This window comes from Budorcas taxicolor, chromosome 5, assembly GCF_023091745.1.
Source record: "Budorcas taxicolor isolate Tak-1 chromosome 5, Takin1.1, whole genome shotgun sequence".
Lineage (NCBI taxonomy): Eukaryota > Metazoa > Chordata > Mammalia > Artiodactyla > Bovidae > Budorcas > Budorcas taxicolor.
In genome coordinates, this window is record NC_068914.1 from 84,069,038 (window position 1) to 84,088,462 (window position 19,425).

Sequence of the window (19,425 nt, forward strand, 5' to 3'; positions counted from 1 at the left end):
TGTTTATTAAGGATAGAGGGGTTGAGCTTAGGGCATTTCAAAGAACATACACTTAATTTCTCCATTGACGTAAGCTTTTAATATGGGAATAAGAAATTCAGAAACAGAAATATTATACTTAATTCACATCTTCATATTTTGCCACAATTAGAAAAAATATTTTTAGCATTATTAAGTGTAGGGGAAGATGAATAGGAGCAATTTAAATTTATAAAATAAACATAGAGGCAAAGGAAAATTTGGGGAGTGATGTGGGCAAGGAATAGAAGATGGGGGTGTCATTCAGAATCTTAATTCTAATCCTACAAAAATAACTAAATAGTTCACATGTAAAGACCATTACTTAAGAGGGAGAAAATAAGGCATATTTTCTTAGTCTAAATAAAGAACATTTAAGCAAGTATCAGTAGATATACTTGTACAGATAATAAAGATTTTAATTAGATATGGTGTATATCCATTGACTATAAATTTGCAGCCTTATAATACATGCAGATCTATATTTTAAAATTAGATAAATACAGTGCCCTTTCTGAGAAAAATTTCAAATGCATATAGTATTTATGCTAATTTTATTAAAGTCATATATAATATTTCAGAAAGCTGACACTGGTAATATTTAAATTCTAATGTAATGCACAATGACTCCATTTATGATTCTATATTTAGAGTTCATAAAATACAAAGGTGAACATAGAAATAAAAACTAAGCTTAGATACTTAGATAATAGAAGTAATACATTTAATTTCACACACTCACAATATATATGTTGTATTGCAAGCTGGCATTTTTTTGTCCCTTAAAGATATACTACAAATAGCTAAAGCAGATAATAATAATAAAAGAAAATTCCTTTTGTTTCTATACTGAGTTATCTACAACCTCTGCTAATTAAGAAGTATGTCCTTGTACCAGCACATCTTTAAACTGGACAGGATAGCAGGTGGGTTTCAAAGCAAAAATAATTACTTGGAAACTGATGACTCTGGTTAGGAATTACTTTGGATCCTGAAGACTTTTAATTGCTCGACTCTTATGGATAGCTACTTTTGGGGGTCCAATTTCCTAAAAGTGCTTTATCAAATGTTTAGAATCGATAACAGGAAATGATTCTAATGAGTACTAATTGTTAACAAATTGGCTTTGTAACTAGCAACACCTCAACACCAGCAAGGAGCCAGGAGATGAGCAATCATCTGCTGCTTATCAGTCATTTCCCTTGGGATGTAATAATCCGATTTTCTGGGCCTAATTTCACCTAACAGCCTGGATGAAAGCCAAGCTAAGAGAACTACACGAAGCAGTATCATAATTGAGGACCTGCATGTGAACAAAGTTTACCAGGACTTTCTGTAAATTGGATACCACTTGTAGTAAATATTAATTATTTTGATTTCTTTATGAAAAGGATATAATCAAGGAAGTATTTGAGGGGAACCTTTATGAAAGTCAACGGTGTTCACAAACACATGTAACCTCCTTAGGTGCAAACGTAAAATATATATGTTAGATGCTTTTTAAAGTTTAATATTCTTTGAGTCTCTATACCACTTCACATGAAGTGTTCTTATTCAAGAGATCACATACTCAAAGCAAATGTTGACTGTTTTTTGAAGAATTCTATACTGCCAAGTTGAGATAAAATTAATGACTCTCAGATATTTAAATTCTGTCCTTTGGAAAGTCACATCAAGGAATTAGAATGCAATAATGCAAGGATGACCCACTCCAGTGTTCTTGCCTGGAGAATCCCAGGGACGGGGGAGACTGGTGGGCTTTCATCTATGGGGTCGCACAGAGTCGGACATGGCTGAAACGACTTAGCAGCAGCAGCAGCAAGGCAAGGATGGTTCACTCACCTATGAATGAAAATGTTTTTTTCCTCTACTGATAAAAGTCTTTATAATGCAAAAGGTTTTGAAAGCTAAGTAGGAAGCAATTATTGAAGCTATGGTTGCTTACTGGACCTTACTTATAATATTTTGTAGTTGGTTTGTAAAGAAAATTGAAACAACCACAGCCTTAAAAAATATTTTCTTCATCATAGAAAAGTAAAGAATGAACAATGAAGTAAGAAATTTCAAATTAGAGTTATTCTTTCAGAAATTTTTCTTGACTGTTTTCTTTATTCATTTCCATTTCTGTTATTTAATTCCTTTCTCAGGAAGCAAGTATAGCTTCTTCCTTCACTTATCAAATAATGCCCTTGACTCTGGTACCTTGGAGGAGTCTATCTTTTGCTTCTAACAGGTTCATCCTCCAAAACTGAAAGGTGATTTATAAAAAAGGAGAACTATGATTCTAAATTTCTCTAAATTTCAATAGAGAATGAGTGTTAGATTTTTCCAATGACTGAGCTGTGAAACCTCATATTAGAGTATAAGTTTGAAGCAGACAGTGACAAGTGAGTTAATCCAAACAATGTTTTAACAAGGTAAATGGATTAGATATTATCTCTCTTGGACAGTAATAATACGGGATATTATGGGTTAAAATAAGCAGATAATAGATGTTTAATAATAATGATAATATATAATAATAATACATAATAATTAATAATAATAATTTAACTTCTCAAATATTCTTAAAAGAGATTCATCAAAGTATAAAAAAATATGTTGGGCATATATTTCAAGATATAGTTATTTATTTTAATTGCCTTTAATGTGTGTTAGTTTACTCCCCTCAAAAGCAGTGATATTCAAAATAAGAGACATTTTCATCAAGATCTGGGCTGATATATCAGAGGGGTAAGTGAGAAGTTAAGTGAAATTAAAAGATGTTTACTTCTCGGAAGCAAAGTTATGACCAACCTAGATAGCATATTCAAAAGCAGAGACATTACTTTGCCGACTAAGGTCCATCTAGTCAAGGCTATGGTTTTTCTTGTGGTCATGTATGGATGTGAGAGTTGGACTGTGAAGAAGGCTGAGCGCCGAAGAATTAATGCTTTTGAACTGTGGTGTTGGAGAAGACTCTTGAGAGTCCCTTGGACTGCAAGGAGATCCAACCAGTCCACTCTGAAGGAGATCTACCCTGGGATTTCTTTGGAAAGAATGATGCTAAAGCTGAAACTCCAGTACTTTGGCCACCTCACGCGAAGAGTTGACTCACTGGAAAAGACTCTGATGCTGGGAGGGATTAGGGGCAGGAGGAGAAGGGGACGACAGAGGATGAGATGGCTGGATGGCATCACGGACTCGATGGACATGGGTCTGAGTGAACTCCTGGAGTTGGTGATGGACAGGGAGGCCTGGCGTGCTGCAATTCATGGGGTTGCAAAGAGTCGGACAAGACTGAGTGACTGAACTGAATTGAAGTGAGAAGTAACTGAACAGAAGGAATCCAGCGTTTATCTCACTTTTGCTATATAAACCATGTGAGTGTGTGTTAGTTGCTCAGTTGTGTCCAGCTCTTTCTGACTCCATGGACTATGGCCGGCCAGTATTCTCTGTCCATGGAATTCTCCAGGCTAGAATACTGGAGTGGGTTGCCATTCCCTTCTCCAGGGGATTTTCTTGACCTATGGATGGAACCTGGGCATCCTCCTTTGCAGGTGGATTCTTTACCATTTGGGCTACCAAACTGTACTACTAAATAGTACAGGAAAGAAATAATTTTCTTTATAGAATTATGCCAGTGAACACCAAGGAATGATAGGGCATGCCCACGCCATGCAGCCCTTAATTATTTAATGGACCTAGTACTAAGAATTAATGGCTGCTGACATGACACACTCATGCACACACACAGGAAATAACTAGATATTGTATATTTGACAGAAGAAAATGACACCTTTCAAAAAGCAAGTTTTTCCCAAAGTGAGCAAATTACATGGAATGTGGAAGACCAAGACGTATGTTAAATTATGCCACAGGGATGCAGTCAGCCAATTGATTGCGGGTAACAACATAAATACATATTTCAGTGTCTGAGAAAGAGAGGCAGGGAGGAAGAGTACGGAGATATGATGGCTAGGAAGTCTATAGACACTTCAAGACACTTCATAAACCAACATTCTAAACTATATTTTGTATATGCAAATAATTTGGGTGATAAAATGATAAATAGAAGTAAGAAAAGGATTACCAAAAAAAGTCAAGAGGGTGGTTACTCTTTAGGGGGAGAAAGGGGACTGTGTTTAGGATGGGACATCAGAAAGTCTCAGTATGGCTAACAAAGTTCTAATTCCTAATCTGGGCAGTAGTTTTACTAGGTGGCTGCATTATAATTTATTTGGTAAAACTTTGTTTTATGTGTTTCCTGTATTTTTGCTACATTCACAAGAAGACATTTTAAAAACTACTTTTCGAAGAGGCTGCACCTATGTCCCATCCCTGGTGGTCAATGCAGTACGCAGCTGCAGTCCCAAATAAGAGAGAGAGGGACAGTCTAAATGTGACTATTTTGAGTCACCATGTCCTTGAGTCTATGGCAGCTGCCATCAGTTGCAGATGACAGTTTCTCTATTACCTTTGCAAAGACTGGTATTGTTTCTCCTATGCAGGTGTGGATGTACAGTAGGTAAGTCCTCTCTCAGACCCTGTCTCTATCCTTGCCACAGCCGTGTGTGGATCTTCTAACTCTGCTATCTGTCTTGACACCTAGTGTACAAATTTCCTTCTTAGTCTCAATCTTGTATTTATTTTAGGGATATATTTGGGCGCTTTTGAGTAGATGTTTACCTGCATAACATTTTCTAAAGTTTAATATCTTATATTCAATCATAAAGACAAAGAATCTGAGGCTCAGGGAGACAGCGACTTGCTCAAGGTCAAACCGAGTAAAGAGATCTGAACTCAGTTCTCCAATTACAAATTCTGTGGTTGAACTTGATATCTAATTTGCTGAGCTCTCTATCTAGTAGAGGAAGCTAGAGCTACATCAATATGCCTTCATATGATCCTGATGACAGGAAATGAAGGTTAGCCCCTTGAAAGTGCTGAAATAAAGGTGGAAGGGAGAGAGAGAAAAGGAGAGAGAAGGAATATACCTTTAAAAGATAGATACTGCTTGAAATAATGAAAGTGAATTGCAGTTAAAAATGTAAACTTCATCAAACAACTGAAAATTTTTTTAATATGTCACAGCTAAGTACCTTCAATTAGCTAAAACTCCTCCACAACCAGTCATTGGGTGTGTTCCCTGAGTACACAGGAGAAAGGGCAACTCATCCTGGGATTTCCCTGGCTTTTAGCTCGAGGTTCCCTATCTTAGAAGGACTATAGTCCTCAGCAAATTGGTCTCTGGAGTGCACATCTCCTTTTTTTTCAGGCTCCAGCAAAACTGAACATCTATATAGAAGTCCCCATCTCTTCCTACCATTGCCTCAGACTTTACCTCATACGGCTTATTCTTCAGAAACACAAATCAAGCTATTGTGGTTCAGTTTAAACACTCTCTCCTCTCTGGACTCTTGGAGTTGAAGTAGTGATCTCTTCAACTTGCAAAATCTCAGTGCATCTTATCCATATTCATCTCAAGACACACAACACTTCCTTACATGATTTCTGTATACATGCCTTGAAAGTGAAAGTGAAAGTGAAATCGCTCAGTCGTGTCCGATTCTTTGTGACCCCATGGACTGTAGCCTACCAGGCTCCTCCCTCCATGGGATTCTCCAGGCAAGAGTACTGCAGTGGGTTGCCATTGCCTTACCACTCCTGTTGGACTATGAGATATGTGAGGGAGCAGTAACGGAAGACCTGGGCAACCTGAGATGAATTGGTTAGCTGATCTTTGACTTCCTCAAAATATCAAGAGTAGCCTGGGTGTCTTTCACACTGCAGGTCTGCAATAGAGACAGTGAATGAATGGCTGTGATTGGGAAATAAGAAGAGACCTGATTCTGACAAAGTGACATATACTTGTGTTTCTGTCTCTATACCTAATTGCAAGGTAACATTTTTCCCCATTAGGGTTTATTCAAGGACAGTAAATCAAAGGATTGAAGAGTCATAAGCATAGATAGATTTAATCTGGTTTAATTCTATAAACACAAATTTGAGAATCCCTGAAATGAAATTTTCTGTGCCAGGTACACAAAAAATAAAGTATGACCACATGTGTTTTATCAGTTACCTCATATATATATTGGAGAGAGGAAAGGCCACCCACTCCAATATTCTGGCCTGGAGAATTCCATGGACTGTATAGTCCATGAAGTCTTAAAGAGTTGGACACAACTGAGAAACTTTCACTTTCACTTCATATATACATATACATATATATATATATATACTATGTATGGATTTCAAGTTATACTCCCTTTCACATACTATTTACATATTCATTTATTTATCCCCCAAGTATTTATTGGGTACTTATCTTACATCTGATGATATAAGAATGCCAGCTGTTTAAAATCACATATCATCTCATTTGATGTTTACAACTTTATATATATACACATACTATGTATGCATTCCAAGTTATACTCTGTTTCACATATTATTTACATATTCATTTATTTATCACCAAAGTACTTATTGGGTACTTATCTTACATCTGATGGTATAAGAATGCCAGCTGTTTAAAATCATATATCATCTCATTTGATGTTTATAATTTTTCTGAAGTATTTCAGGTATTGTCCCATATTTATTAAGAAAGAAATTAATAGATGTTGAAATTCCTAAAGCTGGGAAACCCAGAGCCTTTGTCTTTTGGCTCTGAACCAGTGTTTTTTTTCCATAACACTATACAGTATGAGCTAATATCATGAATTTACAAAAATGCTCTGTTAAGAGAGCATACATGACATCCATCTGCTTGGTTACAGTCCCAAGGACCACTGTGTAACCAAACATACTCTTCACAATTTATTCACTAGCTGACCATCTTCATTTTGCATCTATTGGGTTGGACAAAAAGTTTGTTCAGGTTTTCCTGTAATAGCACATGCAGAAAACCAAATGAACTTTTTGGCCAACTCAATTCAATCATTGCTTGTGGAATTAACAGTGCTTCACCAGTTTATGAACTCCTCCAAGAACTGGCAAGTTATTAGACTAGACTCCAATGGAAAGGAAGGGTGTGGGATTCCAAGGAATGCTTCCATTTGAACTTTGTTACTGTCAACCTGTGTCACTTTATGCAACTTACATACTCAAATAATACTTAACCTGCAGACTGATTGTGAGGATGGAATGGGACAAAATACATGAGGAGGGACTCATAAACTGTGAAGTAGTTGGTCTACGTTAGGACAATGGTAGTTCTATATGAGTCTGTCCTGGGTGAAGGTCCAGCTTCCCTAATCTCTATCTATGTGATGTTGGCAAGTTATCATTTTTTAACTTCTCTGATTCTTCCATTTTCATCTCTAAAGCAAGGATAATAATAGCATCTACCAAACAATTATTTCAAGGGTTAAGGTTATTGTGATGATAATATATGTCTAGTATATCTGACGCCTAGGATGTAGCCCCATCCCTATTAGTTACTGGTAATCAAGTAGTGTAGTTATGAAAATAATTATCTATTTCCAGTTTTCAGGTTATCTGTTTAATTCTAACTTTTCTATCATAATAAATCTCTATTACATTATTTCAAACTTACTTCACGGAAACATTATAGTTATACTCTGTCCACTTGTTTGCTATTGTACAGTTACAAAGTGGTCATTCAACAACTTCTGAAAGGTTGTTTGTTTTTCAGCTTCTTGTGTAACAGTGGTAAAGAATCTGCCTGCCCGTGCAGGAGACGCAAAAGACTAAGGTCCCATTCTTGGGTCAGGAAGATGCCCTGGAGAAGGGCACAGCAACCCACTCCAGTATTCTTGCCTAGAGAATTCCATGGACAGAGGAGCCCGGAGGGCTACAGCCGTACGGTCACAAAGAGTCAAGATACGACTGAAGCAACTTAGCACATAGCACAAAGATTTCTTTTTCTGTGTAAAGAATGTAACATAAACATTTAGAGTAATAATCCTGATATTGCATTTATTTTTCTTAATGCATAATGTGTAAGTAATGTGGATATAAGTGTACAAGAAATGGATGATAACATCTGAAGTAACATTCATACAACTGTGAAATAGCTAGTTCTCTGAGAAATTTAACAGCTACTAATCTAGCCCAGTGTAATACTGGCTTTCTTGGTTTGATCATCTATAGATCAATTGACTATGTACAACTCCAGGGTATCATATCTTGGTAGTAAAACACTGTCTAACAACTTCATATATAGTATATAGGGTTTCCCAGAATACTACCTTCACCATTTCTTAGTTCTACAAAAGTAACCAAGTAAATGGCCAGCATATTCTTTTATTTTTCAGTATTTTTTGAATACCGTGATGAATAAGAGAATGCTGTTAATTCTTAAACATTTTTGAAAATAAGACAACACTTATTTAGCATTTTTTTGTATACTAGTTGTCCTTCTGACACAATATGTTATTAATTTGTTTTAATCCTCATATCAACTCTCATAGGTAAGTACTATGACTATTTCCTCTTGACATGGGTAGAAAATGGGTCATATTAGTAGTAAATAGAGGAGCTAGGACTCAGATCCAAATAGTGTGGGTCCACTGCTTAATCAGTATTTTATACTGCCTGTCACTTAGAGATAGTCATCATTATGCAAATTCCTAGATGGCTAGAAGAAGTCATCCTGGTGATGCTTGTAGCACATTGAGCTGTAAGAATTTCCCCAAGGACCAGAAGTATAGTCTAAAATTAACTCCCAAGTTCCAAGTTTTATTCTAAAGCATGGATGCATAAAGTAGATTGAATACATCTAAGCAATGTCATAACCTTACTCCACTCCACTGTTGATGGGGGATGCTTACACTAAACATGTACCAACAAACATAGAATACTTTTTTTTCTTAATATGTATTACAGTAAGAAATATATGTATTGATAATAGTGCAGTCATATCTCTATGTTTGGAAATAATCATCAACAGTTACTTCAAAAAATAAATAGGGTTGCAAAGAGTCAAACACGACTGAAGCAACTTAGCACACACACATATAAGCTTGTTTTCTGTGTCTATGGATCTATTTCTGTTTCGTATGTAAGGTAATGTGTACCATCTTTTTTTAGTTCCACGTATAAGCAATTGTCATTGTTGTTGTTCAGTCACTCAGTTGTGTTCGACTCTGTGACCCTGTATACTGCAGCACACTAGGCTTCCCTGTCCTTCACCATCTCCCAGATTTTGCTCAAACTCATGTCCATTAATTCGATGATGTCATCCAACAATCTTGTCCTCTGTCATCCCCTTCTCCTCCTGCTTTCAATCTTTCCTAGCATCAGGGTCTTTTCCAATGAGTCACCACTTTGCATCAAGTGGCCAAAGTATTGGACCTTCAGCTTCAGCATCAGTCCTCCCAATGAATATTCAGGATTGGTTTCATTTGGGATTGACTGGTTTGATCTCCTTGGAGTCCAAGGGACTCTCAAGAGTCTTCTTCAATACCACAGTTCAAAAATATCAACCCTTTGGTGCTTAGCATTCTTTATGGTCCAGCTCTCTCATCCATACATGACTGCTGGAAAAACCATACTTTTGACTATACGAGCCTTTGTGGGTTAAGTAATGTCTCTGCTTTTTAATACACTGTCTAGGTTGGTCATAGCTTTACTTCCAAGAAGCAAACGTCTTTTCATTTCATGGCTGCAGTCATCATCCACAGTGATTCTGGAGCCCAAGAAAATAAAGTCTCTCACTGTTTCCATTGTTTACTCATCTATTTGCCTTAAAGTGATGGGACTGGATGCCATGATTTTTATTTTTTGAATGTTGAATTTTAAGCCAGTTTTTTCACTATTCTCTTCTATCTTCTAGAGGCTCTTTAATTCCTCTTTGCTTTCTGCCTTAAGGGTGGTATAATTTGCATATCTGAGGTTATTGATATTTCTCCCCAGAATCTTGATTCCAGTTTGGGATTCATCCAGCCTGACATCTCATGTGACGTACTCTGCATAAAAGTTAAATAAGCAGCGTGACAATACACAGCATTGACTGACTCCTCTCCCAATCTGGAACCGGTCTGTTCATCCATGTCTGGTTCTAACTGCTGTTTCCTGACCTGTGTACAGGTTTCTCAGGAGGCAGGTAAGGTGGTCTGGTATTCCCATCTCTTTAAGAATTTTCAACAGTTTGTTGTGATCCACACAGTCAAAGGCTTTAGAATTGTCAATGAAGCAGAGGTAGATATTTTTCTGGAGTTCTCTTGCTTTTTGTATGATCCAATGGATGTTGACAGTTTGATCTCTGATTCCTCTGCCTTTTCTAAATCCAGCTTCTACATCTGGAAGTTCACAGTTCACGGAGAAGACTGAATTGAACACTAGACTACTCTTGATTGAAGGATTTTGAGCATTTCCTTGCTAGCATGTGAAATAAGTGTAATTGTGCAGTCGTTTGAACATTCTTTGATATTGCCCTTCTTTCGAATTAGAATGAAAACTGACCTTTTCCAGTCCTGTGGCCACTGCTGAGTTTTCCAAATTTGCTAGCATATCGAGTACAGTACTTTCACAGCATCATCTTTTAGGATTTGAAATAGCTCAGCTGGAATTTCCTCATCTCCAATAGCTTTGTTCATAGTTATGTTTCCTAGGGCCCACTTGACTTAGCACTCCAGGATGTCTGGCTCTAGGTGAGTGATCACACCATACTGGTTATCTGGGTCATTAGGACTTCTCTGTATAGTTCTTCTGTGTATTCTTGCCACCTCTTCTGCTTCTGTTAGGTGCATATCATTTCTGTCCTTTATTGTACCCATCTTTGCATTAAACGTTCCCTTGGTATTTCTAATTTTCTTGAGGAGATCTCTAGTCTTTCCCATTCTAGTGTTTTCCTCTATTTCTTTGCATTGATCACTGAGGAAGGCTCTCTTCTCTCTCCTTGCTATTCTTTGGAACTTGGGATTCAGATGGGTATACTTTCCTTTTCTCCTATGCTTTTCACTTCCCTCTTCTCTCAGCTATTTGTAAGGCCTCCTCAGACAACAATTTTGCCTGTTTGCATTTCTTTCCCGTATGATATTTTTGTTTCTCTGATTGAAGGACTTCACTTGTATGATAATTTCTAGGGCCAGGCATGTTGCTGTAAATGGTATTATTTCATTAATTTTTATGGCTGAGTAATATTCCATTGTGTGTACATATATTTTATTTATATATATATATATGACATCTTCTTTCCATTCATCTGTTGACTGACATTTAGGTTGCTTCCATGTCCTGGATATTGAAAACAGTACTGCTATGAACATTGGAGTGCATGTTTCTTTTTAATTATGGTTTTCTCTGGATATGTGCCCAGGAGTGAGATTGCAGGATCATAAGCATCACTACGAACAAAGCTAGTGGAGGTGATGGAATTCCAGTTGAGCTCTTTCAAATCCTGAAAGATGATACTGTGAAAGTGCTGCACTCAATATGCCAGCAAATTTGGAAAACTCAGCAGTGACCACAGGACTGGAAAAGGTCAGTTTTCACTCCAATTCCAAAGAAAGGCAATGCCAAAGAATGCTCAAACTACCACACAATTGCACTCATCTCACATGCTAGTAAAGTAATGCTCAAAATTCTCCAAGCCAGGCTTCAGCAATAAGTGAACCGTGAACTCCCTGATGTTCAAGCTGGTTTTAGAAAAGGCAGAGGGACCAGAGATCAAATTGCCAACATCTGCTGGATCATTGAAAAAGCAAGAGAGTTCCAGAAAAACATCTATTTCTGCTTTATTGACTATCCCAAAGTCTTTGACTGTGTGGATCACAATAAACTGTGGAAAATTCTGAAAGAGATGGGAATACCAGACCATCTGCCTCTTGAGAAATCTGTATGCAGGCCAGGAAGCAATGGTTAGAACTGGACATGGAACAACAGACTAGTTCCAAATAGGAAAAGGAGTACATCAAGGCTGTATATTGTCACCCTGCTTATTTAAACGTTGGACTGGAAGAAACACAAGCTGGAATCAAGATTGCCGGGAGAAATATCAATCACCTCAGATATGCAGATGACACCACCCTTATGGCAGAAAGTGAAGAGGAGCTAAAAAGCCTCTTGATGAAAGTGAAAGTGGAGAGTGAAAAAGTTGGCTTAAAGCTCAACATTCAGAAAACGAAGATCATAGCATCTGGTGGAAATAGTGTCAGACTTTATTTTGGGGGGGCTCCAAAATCACTGCAGATGGTGACTGCAGCCATGAAATTAAAAGACGCTTATTCCTTGGAAGAAAAGTTATGACCAACTTAGATAGTATATTCAAAAGCAGAGATGTTACTTTGCCAACAAAGGTCCGTCTAGTCAAGGCTATGGTTTTTCCTGTGGTCATGTATGGATTTGAGAGTTGTACTGTGAAGAAGGCTGAGCGCCGAAGAATGATGCTTTTGAACTGTGGTGTTGGAGAAGACTCTTGAGAGTCCCTTGGACTGCAGGGATATCCAACCAGTCCATTCTGAAGGAGATCAACCCTGGAATTTCTTTGGAAGGAATGATGCTATAGCTGAAACTCCAGTACTTTGGCCACGTCATGCGAAGAGTTGACTGATTGGAAAAGACTGTGATGCTGGGAGGGATTGGGGGCAGGAGGAGAAGGGGACAACCGAGGATGAGATGGCTGGATGGCATCATGGACTTGATGGACGTGGGTCTGAGTGAACTCCGGGAGATGGTGATGGACAGGGAGGCCTGGCGTGCTGCGATTCATGGAGTCGCAAAGAGTTGGACACGACTGAGCGACTGAACTGAACTGATGCTAACTCTACTTTTAGTTTTTTTGAGAAGTTCCCATACTGTTCTCTATAGTAGCTACACCAACTTATATTACTACCAACAGTGCTGGAGAGTACCCTTCTCTGTAAACCCTCTCCAGCATTTATTATTTGTAGACATTCTGATGATGGACATTCTGACCTGTGTGAGATGATACCTCACTATAGTTTTGATTTGCATTTCTCAGATAATTAGTGATGTTAAGGATCTTTTCATAAGCCTTATGGCCATCTGCATGTCTTTATTGGAAAATGCATAAGATCTTCTGCCCATTTTTTGATTTTTTAAAAAAACTGAGCTCTCATCAATTCCCTGGTCCCTAACCTACAGATCAGATGGGTTCCCTGATAACTCAGTTGTTAAAAAATCCACCTGCAATGTAGGAGACCCTGTTTCAATTACTTGGTTGGGAAGATCTACTGCAGAAGGGATAGCTACCCACTCTAGTATTGTTGGGCATCCCTTGTGCCTCAATAAAGAATCCACCTGCAATGTGGGAGACCTGGGTTGGAAAGATCCCCTGGAGAAGGGAAAGGCTACCCACTCCAGTATTTTGGCCTGGATAATTTCATGGACTGTATAGTCCGTGGGGTCACAAAGAGTCCGACAGGACTGAGTGACTTTCACTTTCACTGTCAACCTACAGATCAAATGGGCTTCCCATGTGGCACAGTGGTAAAGAATCTGCCTGCCAATGCAGGAGGTGCAGGAGATTCAGATTCAATCCCTGGTTTGGGAAGATGCCCTAGAGGAGGAAATGGCAACCCACTCCAGTATTCTTGCCTGGAGAATCCCATGGACAGTGGAGTCTGGTTGGCTACAGTCCATGGGGTAGCGAAAGAATGGACAGGACTGAGCAACTAAGCTTGCATCTCGGCAACCTACATATCTTTCCCTCTCCTCTTTTCACCTCCCCCTATCCAACAAGCACACACATACACAATAGACAATATAGAACAGAATATTCCTGCTCTAGGGGCAGAGAATACAATTGCCTTTCTGTCAATACCACTCTTTATGTTTTTTCGCTATCTATCTCTCTTTTGACTTGAATCTAGACTCTACTTTTCTATCTAGTACTGTGATATATGATCACTCCTCACTCATCTTTGGATTCTGTCACCTCTTCAATCATTATAGTAATATTCAAGACATACAAAGGTCCTGGATCTCATGGAACAAACTTCATAGTGATAAGAAGCAATAAATAAATTAAACAGATAAGCATCCTATAAAATATCCAGGCCAGTAAAGGGATTAAAGCAGAGTGGTGTGATGGTGAGTCACTGGATTCTTCTTCTTAGATAATCTGTGTTCTGTTGCTCAGTCATGTTTGACTCTGCGACCCCACAGACTGTAGCTCACAGGCATCTCTGTCCATGGGATTTCCCAGGAAATCCAGGGATTTCCAGGAATTCTGGAGCAGTTGCCACTTCCTCCTCCAGGGGATCTCCTCAACCCAGGGATCCAACTTATATCTCACCCCTTGGCAGGCAGATTCTTTACCATCAGTGCCATCTGGGAAGCCTTGGATACTCTAGAGTCTGGGATATCTCTTTTGTTCCCTGCCTGCTTATATATTTGCATACAGATAATCATGTAAGGTCTTCCCAGGTGGCACTAGTGGTAAAGAACCCACCTGCTGATGCAGCAGACATAAGAGATGTGGGCTGGATGTAGGTTGGGAAGATCCCCTAGAGTAGGAAATAGCAACTTGCTTCAGTATTCTTACCTGGAAAATTCCATGGAAACAGGAGCCTGGCGGGCTATAGTCCATGGGGTTACAAAGAGTCAGACATGACTGAACACACAGTCAGTAGTCCAGTCCAATCAAGTTAATATAAATAAGAAAAATAAGACAGGTAAGGGGATAGCAAGTAAAGAGGCTCTTTTAATAGAGAGGTGTGAAATCATTGAGTCTTTGTTACTAATTTTAAAAAGTAACTAACATTTCCAAAGCACCTACTATAGCAAATGTGCTTTAAGTCTCATACAAATTTTATGAGATATACATGGTTATTTTTTAACATAAAAACCTCAGGCTCGAATATTATGTGATTTGATCAAAGTCACACAGCTGGTAAGTGGCAAAGCTGAGATTTAAATCCAGATGGTCTTAACTCTAAGACTCTGCCTTTTCCAATAAGATATATTACTTCCCTCAGGAAGTAAGGCAATAGAACCTACTTCATATAGCACAGCATCTTTGATGAATGTGCTGTGAATGAAGGGTTGTTGGAGGGTTGGGCTTCAATCAGACCATTGCCTCCTTTTGCAATTCACTGGACATGTCCTACCTATAGGCTATACTGACTATACTGATGAGCAAATTCTTACTAGCCTTGTGACAAAGCTGGGTTTTAGCTTCTGAAATTAGATACGTGGTTAAACATGAAGAATTCACCAACCCCTAGTGGGACAGTGAGTGACCCAAATTTTAGATATTGGTGTCAGGCAAAGAGAATTAAGTGACTGTTTATTGGATTCTTTGTTAATGAGATGATTTTCCATCATGAGCCATATCCATTTACTCTTCTGAAAGATATGATTATGATTCTCCTTTGATGTTCAGTATCTCTAGATAACAAATTCAACCAATCTGGAGCTTAGTTGCTTCACATTTAAAATCTATTTCAAATAGTAAAAAGATTATTGAGGTTATAAAGCCAATGGAATCAAAGGAGTGTCAATGAAGGTTAATCCTTGGAAATTTTGCTTGTGCACTGGGATTCTTAAAAATTGTTTTTGTTCTTAATCCAGCTATGTGTGACCTCCGTCTAGCCTGAAGCAGTCCTAGAAGTCAAGTGATTAAATCCACTGGGAATGGACCACATGTATCCACCACTTGCCTGCAAGCAAAACTCACCAATATGGCGCAGTCACAGGTGAATACAACCTAGATCCCAGATGCATTACAACTTGGATCCCAGATTCATTACTTGAATAAAAACATTCAGATAAGCTTACAGACCCATATGCAACTCTGTCTGAAGTAGAGATGCAGCTTTACTTCATTAAACCGCTAAAGATTTGAAAACTGTTTGCTAACTCCAAATAGCTCAGCATGACTAGGATTCAAAGACAACACTTCTGAGTTTATGTATTTAAACGAATGCAGTTAGCATGAAAAAGCTCAACTTATCATGACACTAAAAGTCATGATGGCTTCTAATGACCTCTTAAACAATTTTGTATAAATAGAACATTACCTAGAATAATTGAATGACTACTCAGAAATATCAATATAAAAGTTGTCAAGTTTTCCAATAAGTCATCAATTTTTGTCAGGTCATTTGCTTAACCATAAAGATAAGGTACACATATATATTTTTTTTTGAAAGAAGAGAGAATAAATCCAAAATAAGGACAGTTTTATATAAGCAGACTAAATACATGCACAGTATGATTATAGAGCACTAATTACTCCTTGGAGCAAAACATTGCCCATTTTAGAAATACTGATGTTCAGAGTGGCTTTGCAGCTTAATTACATTAAGACAGCAACTTTGTACCAAAGTTTGTATAAACTTTGTACCAAAACTTGAAACAAAGCATAAGTAGGTTGAACTCATTCCTAATCAAGTGATAAATTATTTCTGAATAAAAGAGAGTAGGGTCTGAAAGAAACCAGACACAGAATGGAATGGCTTTAGTATGGAATAGAAATTTCCATAGCATGATGGAAACAGAGAGTAACGGAACAATATGGGCTTCAAAAGCAAAGCATCAAGGGTTTAAGGCTCAGCTCTACAAATTGAGCTGCAGTGCCATGCTTAACTTTCTGAATCTCAGTTTCCATTTTGGAAGCAGAGTTAATGGCTTCTGCCTCATGTCAAAGGCATATTGATAGCATTACATGAAAAACATGTTTCCCATGTTCAGTTCAGTTCAGTTCAGCTCAGTCACTCAGTCGTGTCCGACTCTTTGTGACCCCATGAAATGCAGCACACCAGGCCTCCCTGTCTATCACCAACTCCCGGAGTTTCTCATGTAAGACCAGCTATTCCTATCCCAACTCCAAACAGTCTTACTGCTTTCTGAATGACTTGGATGGGTTATAATGACTAACTTGTTCAAAATCTTAACAACTAAGAATGTTAGTATCAACTTTTTAGCTACTGGAGTTAGACAGGGTCTTATGGCAAATTAAAATGAAATCTTATGATTTGGGAGAGACTCAGTGTTATGAAACTGATATTAGAAGTTAGGCAACTATTTCATGGCAGTACATCTCTTAAGAATACAGTACCATGTACAAAAGATCAGAGGTATAGGATTATATAAATTCAGTTAAGTTTGGGAACATTTTGTAGTATAATGAAGCTTAAAGATTTATCTAATTTAAATTATTGCCATGGAGTGCCAAAAAGAAACAAAAAAAAAAAACAAGAGTTGATTCTATGCTAAGTTTTAATGAACAAAGATGAGTTGTTGGACATATGAAATCAGAAATACATTAGGAAAACCAGAATAGGTATACATAAAAAGAAGGGAGCTATGGCAGACAGGCGCTTAGCTACTCATGACTTGAATAAATGTCATATTAAAAAAAGAAGTTCCCATTGTGCGTGTACTGTGTAAGCACATATGCACAGAGAATGAGATGCATATGTAGATTTTGTATGCATGTATATGTTCATAAAACTCTGGACACTAGTCATGATTTCCAACGGAGCTTATTACTGGAAATTTATTACGATAGTGATGACCAACAAAAGTTCATTAACGTGCCAATCTGCTAGATGTCTGTGACACATAGTTCCTTTGACTGGGAATTTATTTCATAATTTTTGATGTGTAATGGCAGATACATAATATTCTCTTCTAATATTAATTAATAAAATAAAATTTAGTTATATTTGAGTTGATTTTTCTTATTTTGCTTCAATGATAAATTTGTTTAACTATTTCCATTAGTGTAAATAGTATAAATAGGTGTAAATGGTGTACACATCAGTAAGAATAAAATTACAAATAAAATGGATAACTTTGTCAGCCTCAAGAAAGACCAAGATAATGAGCCAAGAGATTCTAATTAAAAACCATCAGTTAAATTCATTTGTTCATTCAACAAGTATTTATTGATACACACGGGTACACTGCTAACCTTAAATAATTAAATAAATAAATCATTAAAACAGAATTATCAGTAGAGATATAGTATACTAGTCACAGTGGGGTATTAGCTTCTTGAGAGATCTATTTTATATATCATTTACTTATAAGTATATGATGCATGTGTTTGGACTTCATTGTTGGTAATATTTTTACTATTTCCCAGAAAAACGTCATAAGGTAGGATATATTTAGCCAGGAGAGATGGAGGAGCTGGAGAAAAATTGTAAGTGAAAAGAATAGTGAACATATGAATGAGAAAGCATAGGAACATTAAAGGAATGACATAATTTACTCTGCAGGGTAAATTGTGGAATCAATCCTCTCGGAAGAGATGAACTTGTCTGTTGGGTGAAGAGTCTTGAGGGTCTGTGTTTATTCTTTCTGTAGTGGGTAATGAAGAGCTACTGAAGATTTTTGTGTAAGAGAGTGACAATGTATAGGTCATTATTTCAATTTCGCAAGAGTTTTGAACTGGAAGAAACAAAGAGGAATCTAATAACAGTATTAATAATAAAAATAAATCTTTTACAATAGTGTGTAAATGGTCATTAAAAGGGAGAATGGAAAAGAAGTGTATACTGAGCAAATGAGAAAAATGCTACAGAAATAGGAAGACGCTGTTTTGCCAAGTAATTTGCAAGGGATAGGAAGTGTAAGACTGACTCGCTCAGGCATGTCCGACTCTTTGAGAGCTCATGTACTGTAGCCTGCCAGGCTCCTCTGCCCATTGGATTTCCCAGGGAAGAATACTGGAGTGGGTAGCCATTCACTTCTCCGAGGTATCTTCCCAACTCAGGGATTGAATCTGGGTCTCCTGCGTTGCAAGCAGATTCTTTACTGTCTGAGTCACCATGGAAGCCCCCGAGCGATAGGAAGGAATGAACAATTAGAAGATTTGTGAGACTGGCTGTCTGATTTCAAAGCTGTGTTATTAATAGAGATAAGGGGGCTGAGAAGAAGAGTTACTGTGGAAATAGATTGGAATTGGGTATGATTGTATCAAGATACTTCTTTGCCAACAAAGGTCTGTCTAGTCAAGGCTATGGTTTTTCCAGTGGTCATGTATGGATGTGACAGTTGGACTGTGAAGTAAGCTGAGTGCCAAAAAACTGATGCTTTTGAACTGTGGTGTTGGAGAAGACTCTTGAGAGTCCCTTGGGCTGCAAGGAGATCCAACCAGTCCATTCTGAAGGAGATCAGTCCTGGGTGTTCTTTGGAAGGAATGATGCTGAAGCTGAAACTCCAGTACTTTGGCCACCTCATGCGAAGAGTTGACTCATTGGAAAAGACTGTGATGCTGGGAGGGATTGGGGGCAGGAGGAGAAGAGGACAACAGAGGATGAGATGGCTGGGTGGCATTACCGACTTCATGGACGTGAATGTGAATGAATTCCAGGAGATGGTGATGGACAGGGAGGCCTGGCCTGCTGTGATTCATGGGGTCTCAAAGAGTCAGACACGACTGAGCGACTGAACTGAACTGAACTGATGGAGTTGAAATTTTAGTTAGAAAGGGCAAATATAGTGATAAGGATGTGAAGGTCATTAACATATATTTGAAAA

At 37.9% G+C, this 19,425-nt stretch overlaps 1 protein-coding gene across 1 annotated transcript in view; it reads right to left on the reverse strand.

Annotated features, from left to right (window-relative positions):
* PDZRN4 (PDZ domain containing ring finger 4) overlaps positions 1 to 19,425 on the reverse strand; it is a 417,074-nt gene that overhangs the window by 156,276 nt on the left and 241,373 nt on the right. The gene's annotated exons all lie outside the window — the stretch shown is intronic.